The following is a 7,500-nucleotide window of genomic DNA, read 5'->3' on the forward strand; positions in this document are numbered from 1 at the left end:
TCGCCACTCCGTCTGTCTGTAGGGTCTTGGACCCCGGAAGCCGCCTCACTCGACTTCCATCGCGGTCGGCGGCCCTGTCCCGCCGCAGACGGTGTGCCACTCCGTCTGTCACACAGATACATAAGGGTGTCTCGGAACCCCGGACGCCGACCGAGACGAAACGCGTGGGGTCGGTGCGCCCGAGAGGGTAGGGTGCCCCGGGGCCGGCCGCTCGCCCGACCGGCTTCCGGGACTCCTTGACCGCTCGGGAGACCTATCCACGCGCACCGCCCGACCGGCGGCCGGGGGCCCTCGACCGCCACACGCGTACCGACGACCGGGGGGTTTCCGTTTTACGGCCGACGCCGAGATCCTTCGACGGTTCCAACATGGGTTGTTACGCTTTTGTGTTCGCCCGTGTCTGAGCATATATGGTCGGGTCGAACCTTTGAGGCCGTAGCCTGGAGATCCAGGGCGGATCTTATCTCACAACACGTGTGTCTTTGAGGCCGTAGCCTAGATCCAGAGACTTTAGGATCTTTTTAGCAGTTTTAAGGCCGTAGCCTTGATCCAGGGCGGATCTTTTGAGCAGCTTTAAGGCCGTAGCCTTGATCCAGGGCGGATCTTTTCACAGGTTTTAAGCCGAAGCGCCTTGATCCAGGGACTTTTGGATCTTTTTTTGCCGTTTTTAGGCCGTAGCCTTGATCCAGGGCGGATCGTTTTGCGGCCGTAGCCGAGTTCCATCACCCAAGGTAGCTTTAGTTTTTAGGCATTAGCCTTGATGATCCAGGGCGGATCGTTTTGCGGCCGTAGCCGAGTTCCATCACCCAAGGTAGCTTTAGTTTTTAGGCATTAGCCTTGATATGATCCAGGCCGGATCTTTCCGCCTAGGCGGCATGCGGATATGGGTTACCCGTCTTTCGACACTCGCCCGGGGCGCTGCCTCACATCAGACGCCCTTCGTCCGTTCCAACCGTTCCAGTTCTTTTAACGGTTTTTCGTTCATCGCACACCGACGCGCACAGACCTTTCTTGGGATCTGCCGCAGGGAGGGAGGACGCTGGAGGTCCACTTTCGAAGCAACCCATCCCTATATACCCGATGGCACCTGTTCAAACGACCGCCCCTTGAGAGAAGGGGCCCTTCCCGTGGCTCGTCCGGGAGGAGGCGCCCGCGTCGGAAGGCGCCGTAAGGTCGGAGACCCTGGAAGTGCACGAGTCACCCGCTTTTACCTCCAGGCCCTCTGTCGTACTTCTCGTGTCCGCTCACGAGACCTCGTTTCGGCTTTATGGAAGTGCACGAGTCACCCGCTTTTGCCTTTTCTGGAAGTGCACGAGTCACCCGCTTTTGCTTCCAGGCCCTCTGTCGTACTTCTCGTGTCCGCTCACGAGACCTCTCTTCGGCCTGGGGGTGCGCCACGTACACCCCCGCGTCCGCATTCGAGTCACCTCTTCGGGCTCATGAGGTAGGGTCGGTGACCCTGGAAGTCAGAGACTTCCAGGCCTTCTGTCGTACACCCTCGCGTCCGCTCACGAGACCTCTCTTCGGCCTGGGGGTGCGCCACGTACACCCTCCCGCGTCCGCTTTCGAGTCACCCATCTGGGCTACGGAGGTAGGGACGTGTGCCCTGGAAGAACCAGACTTCCAGGAGGGAGGGCCGCCCTGTCAGGCCCGCTTTCGAGTCACCCATCTGGGCTACGGAGGTAGGGACGGGTGCCCTGGAGGAACCAGACTTCCAGGAGGGAGGGCCGCCCTGTCAGGCCCGCTTTCGAGTCACCCATCTGGGCTACGGAGGTAGGGACGGGTGCCCTGGAGGAACCAGACTTCCAGGAGGGAGGGCCGCCCTGTCAGGCCCGCTTTCGAGTCACCCATCTGGGCTACGGAGGTAGGGACGTGTGCCCCGGAGGAACCGGACTTCCAGGAGGGAGGGCCGCCCTGTCAGGCCCGCCTCGGAGTCACCTCTCTGGGCTAAGGAGGCAGGGACGTGTGCCCTGGAGGAACCAGACTTCCAGGAGGGAGGGCCGCCCTGTCAGGCCCGCTTTCGAGTCACCCATCTGGGCTACGGAGGTGGGGACGGGTGCCCTGGAGGAACCAGACTTCCAGGAGGGAGGGCCGCCCTGTCAGGCCCGCCTCGGAGTCACCTCTCTGGGCTAAGGAGGCAGGGACGTGTGCCCTGGAGGAACCAGACTTCCAGGAGGGAGGGCCGCCCTGTCAGGCCCGCTTTCGAGTCACCCATCTGGGCTACGGAGGTGGGGACGGGTGCCCTGGAGGAACCAGACTTCCAGGAGGGAGGGCCGCCCTGTCAGGCCCGCCTCGGAGTCACCTCTCTGGGCTAAGGAGGCAGGGACGTGTGCCCTGGAGGAACCAGACTTCCAGGAGGGAGGGCCGCCCTGTCAGGCCCGCCTCGGAGTCACCTCTCTGGGCTAAGGAGGCAGGGACGTGTGCCCTGGAGGAACCAGACTTCCAGGAGGGAGGGCCGCCCTGTCAGGCCCGCTTTCGAGTCACCCATCTGGGCTACGGAGGTAGGGACGTGTGCCCTGGATGAACCGGACTTCCAGGAGGGAGGGCCGCCCTGTCAGGCCCGCTTTCGAGTCACCCATCCGGGCTACGGAGGTAGGGACGTGTGCCCTGGAGGAACCAGACTTCCAGGAGGGAGGGCCGCCCTGTCAGGCCCGCCTCGGAGTCACCTCTCTGGGCTAAGGAGGCAGGGACGTGTGCCCTGGAGGAACCAGACTTCCAGGAGGGAGGGCCGCCCTGTCAGGCCCGCCTCGGAGTCACCTCTCTGGGCTAAGGAGGCAGGGACGTGTGCCCTGGATGAACCGGACTTCCAGGAGGGAGGGCCGCCCTGTCAGGCCCGCTTTCGAGTCACCCATCTGGGCTACGGAGGTAGGGACGTGTGCCCTGGAGGAACCAGACTTCCAGGAGGGAGGGCCGCCCTGTCAGGCCCGCCTCGGAGTCACCTCTCTGGGCTAAGGAGGCAGGGACGTGTGCCCTGGATGAACCGGACTTCCAGGAGGGAGGGCCGCCCTGTCAGGCCCGCTTTCGAGTCACCCATCTGGGCTACGGAGGTAGGGACGTGTGCCCTGGAGGAACCAGACTTCCAGGAGGGAGGGCCGCCCTGTCAGGCCCGCCTCGGAGTCACCTCTCTGGGCTAAGGAGGCAGGGACGTGTGCCCTGGAGGAACCGGACTTCCAGGAGGGAGGGCCGCCCTGTCAGGCCCGCTTTCGAGTCACCCATCTGGGCTACGGAGGTAGGGACGTGTGCCCCGGAGGAACCAGACTTCCAGGAGGGAGGGCCGCCCTGTCAGGCCCGCCTCGGAGTCACCTCTCTGGGCTAAGGAGGCAGGGACGTGTGCCCTGGAGGAACCGGACTTCCAGGAGGGAGGGCCGCCCTGTCAGGCCCGCTTTCGAGTCACCCATCTGGGCTACGGAGGTAGGGACGGGTGCCCCGGAGGAACCAGACTTCCAGGAGGGAGGGCCGCCCTGTCAGGCCCGCCTCGGAGTCACCTCTCTGGGCTAAGGAGGCAGGGACGTGTGCCCTGGAGGAACCGGACTTCCAGGAGGGAGGGCCGCCCTGTCAGGCCCGCTATCGAGTCACCCATCTGGGCTACGGAGGTGGGGACGTGTGCCCTGGAGGAACCAGACTTCCAGGAGGGAGGGCCGCCCTGTCAGGCCCGCCTCGGAGTCACCTCTCTGGGCTACGGAGGTAGGGACGTGTGCCCTGGAGGAACCGGACTTCCAGGAGGGAGGGCCGCCCTGTCAGGCCCGCCTCGGAGGCCTCCCCTCGGGCAGGGGAGGCAGGGTCGGGGACCCTGGAGGAACCGGACTTCCAGGAGGGAGGGCCGCCCTGTCAGGCCCGCCTCGGAGGCCTCCCCTCGGGCAGGGGAGGCAGGGTCGGGGACCCTGGAGGTGCCGGACCTCCAGGGGGACGGAGGCCGAACCCGTGGCCGGGGAGGGTGAGCCTTGCCGGGCTAGGCTCGCGCGGGTTCGAAGGCCTGGTTCGAGAGGACCCCTTCCCCTATATACCCGATGGCACCTGTTCACACTACTGCCCTTTCGAGAGGGGACCCCGACCGGTCCGCGGCCGGGACGGCGCACCTCGGTCGGCCTCGGCGAGTGGGTCGGGGTGCCTGGAGGTGCGCGAGCGGCCCGCCTGGAAGTGCGCGAGCCACCCGACTCTGGCGGCCGGCGCCCCCGGGCCCGTGCCCGCGGCCGACTCGTCTGACCCGGCATCGTCAAGGTCACCAATACCACGGAGCGTCTACGACGCCCCGTTTCCGAGATATCGGCCAATGAACTGCCGGGCGCCGTATCTCGGCCGGGGAAGGTCCTACGGACTCGGGGCCGGGCTCGTCGGAAAGGTCTCGCCCGGGGCTTTCCGACGAGACCGGCCGCGGGTCCGTGCGACCCCGGGGGCCCGAGATACTTCCGGTCGAAAATTCGAATTTCGTTACCGCGCTGCTCCGGCGCCCCGGGTCCGGGGCCTTCGCCCTTCGGGTGGGTGGCTCCTCCGCGGGGGGCCTTTCGAACGAGCCCACCCGCGCGTCGCTAGCCCTTTCCGGGGCCGAGATACGGCCTACCCCCGCGGGATTTTCCCACGGCCGTTTCTCGGGCGCCTCGGGTCCGGGGCCTTCGCCCTTCGGGTCGGTCGCTATGCCGGAGGGGAGCTTTCGAACGAGCCCTCCCTCGAGTCTCTGGCCCTTTCCCGGGCCGAGATACGGGCGGGTGGTCGCGGAATTTTCGCTCGTCCGGGGCTCCGGCGCCCCTAGCGTCCGCCTCGGAGGTCGCCCGGACGCGCGGCCGGTCTCGTTCGAAAGGTCCGTCCCGGGGCTTTCCGACGAGCCCGGCCTCGGGTCCGTGCGACCCCGCCCGCCGGAGATACGTCCGGTCGAAGCTCGCGGAAATTCCCGCGGCCGTATCTCGGGCGCCTCGGGTCCGGGGCCTTCGCCCTTTGGGTCGGTCGCTCCGCCGGAGGGGGCCTTTCGAACGAGCCTACCCGCGAGCCTCTAGCCCCTTCCCCGGCCGAGATACGGCGGTCTGTGCCCGGATTTTCCCACGGCCGTTTCTCGGGCGCCTCGGGTCCGGGGCCTTCGCCCTTCGGGTCGGTCGCTATGCCGGAGGGGAGCTTTCGAACGAGCCTACCCGCGAGCCTCTAGCCCTTTCCCCGGCCGAGATACGGCGGTCTGTGCCCGGATTTTCCCACGGCCGTTTCTCGGGCGCCTCGGGTCCGGGGCCTTCGCCCTTCGGGTCGGTCGCTATGCCGGAGGGGGGCTTTCGAACGAGCCTACCCGCGAGCCTCTAGCCCTTTCCCCGGCCGAGATACGGCGGTCCCTCCCCGGATTTTCCCACGGCCGTTTCTCGGGCGCCTCGGGTCCGGGGCCTTCGCCCTTCGGGTCGGTCGCTATGCCGGAGGGGAGCTTTCGAACGAGCCTACCCGCGAGCCTCTAGCCCTTTCCCCGGCCGAGATACGGCGGTCTGTGCCCGGATTTTCCCACGGCCGTTTCTCGGGCGCCTCGGGTCCGGGGCCTTCGCCCTTCGGGTCGGTCGCTATGCCGGAGGGGGGCTTTCGAACGAGCCTACCCGCGAGCCTCTAGCCCTTTCCCCGGCCGAGATACGGCGGTCCCTCCCCGGATTTTCCCACGGCCGTTTCTCGGGCGCCTCGGGTCCGGGGCCTTCGCCCTTCGGGTCGGTCGCTATGCCGGAGGGGAGCTTTCGAACGAGCCTACCCGCGAGCCTCTAGCCCTTTCCCCGGCCGAGATACGGCGGTCTGTGCCCGGATTTTCCCACGGCCGTTTCTCGGGCGCCTCGGGTCCGGGGCCTTCGCCCTTCGGGTCGGTCGCTATGCCGGAGGGGGGCTTTCGAACGAGCCTACCCGCGAGCCTCTAGCCCTTTCCCCGGCCGAGATACGGCGGTCCCTCCCCGGATTTTCCCACGGCCGCAGCACGGGCGCCTTTGCTCGGATCGACTCGCCCTTTGGGTCGGTCGCTCCACGCGAGGGGACCTTTCGAACGAGCCTACCCGCGAGCCTCTAGCCCTTTCCCCGGCCGAGATACGGCGGTCCCTCCCCGGATTTTCCCACGGCCGCAGCTCGGGCGCCCTTGCTCGGATCGACTCGCCCTTCGGGTCGGTTGCTCTACCGGAGCGGCCCTATCCAACGAGCCAACCCGCTTCTCTCTAACCCTAAGCCCGGCCGAGATACGGCGGTCCCTCCGCGGATTTTCCCACGGCCGCAGCTCGGGCGCCTTTGCTCGGATCGACTCGCCCTTTGGGTCGGTTGCTCTACCGGAGCGGCCCTATCCAACGAGCCAACCCTCGTCTCTCTAACCCTAAGCCCGGCCGAGATACGGCGGTCCCTCCGCGGATTTTCCCACGGCCGCAGCTCGGGCGCCTTTGCTCGGATGAACTCGCCCTTTGGGTCGGTTGCTCTACCCGAGCGGACCTTTCCAACGAGCCAACCCTCGTCTCTCTAACCCCAAGCCCGGCCGAGATACGGGGTACCACCGCCTGACCTTTAAACGGCCGTAACTCGGGCGCCTTTGCTCGGATCGACTCGCCCTTTGGGTCGGTTGCTCTACCGGAGCGGCCCTATCCAACGAGCCAACCCTCGTCTCTCTAACCCTAAGCCCGGCCGAGATACGGGGTACCACCGCCTGACCTTTAAACGGCCGTAACTCGGGCGCCTTTGCTCGGATCGACTCGCCCTTTGGGTCGGTTGCTCCACCCGAGGGGACCTTTCCAACGAGCCAACCCTCGTCTCTCTAACCCTAAGCCCGGCCGAGATACGGGGTACCACCGCCTGACCTTTAAACGGCCGTAACTCGGGCGCATTTGCTCGGATCGACTCGCCCTTTGGGTCGGTTGCTCCACCCGAGGGGACCTTTCCAACGAGCCAACCCTCGTCTCTCTAACCCTAAGCCCGGCCGAGATACGGGGTACCACCGCCTGACCTTTAAACGGCCGTAACTCGGGCGCATTTGCTCGGATCGACTCGCCCTTTGGGTCGGTTGCTCTACCCGAGGGGACCTTTCGAACGAGCCTACCCGCTTCTCCCTAACCCCAAGCCCGGCCGAGATACGGCGGTCCCTCCGCGGATTTTCCCACGGCCGCAGCTCGGACGCCCTTGCTCGGATCGACTCGCCCTTTGGGTCGGTTGCTCTACCGGAGCGGCCCTTTCCAACGAGCCAACCCTCGTCTCTCTAACCCTAAGCCCGGCCGAGATACGGGGCACCACCGCCTGACCTTTAAACGCCCGTAGCTCCGGCGCACAAAGTCCCAGGACTTCGCCCTTTGGGTCGGTTGCTCCACCGGAGGGGACCTTTCCAACGAGCCAACCCTCGTCTCTCTAACCCTAAGCCCGGCCGAGATACGGGGTACCACCGCCTGACCTTTAAACGGCCGTAACTCGGGCGCCTTTGCTCGGATCGACTCGCCCTTTGGGTCGGTTGCTCCACCCGAGGGGACCTTTCGAACGAGCCTACCCGCTTCTCCCTAACCCCAAGCCCGGCCGAGATACGGCGGTCCC

The sequence above is a fragment of the Paramisgurnus dabryanus genome, unplaced genomic scaffold (genome assembly GCF_030506205.2).
Source record: "Paramisgurnus dabryanus unplaced genomic scaffold, PD_genome_1.1 h2tg000131l_1_39826__unordered_in_group10, whole genome shotgun sequence".
In the NCBI taxonomy this organism is placed as follows: domain Eukaryota; kingdom Metazoa; phylum Chordata; class Actinopteri; order Cypriniformes; family Cobitidae; genus Paramisgurnus; species Paramisgurnus dabryanus.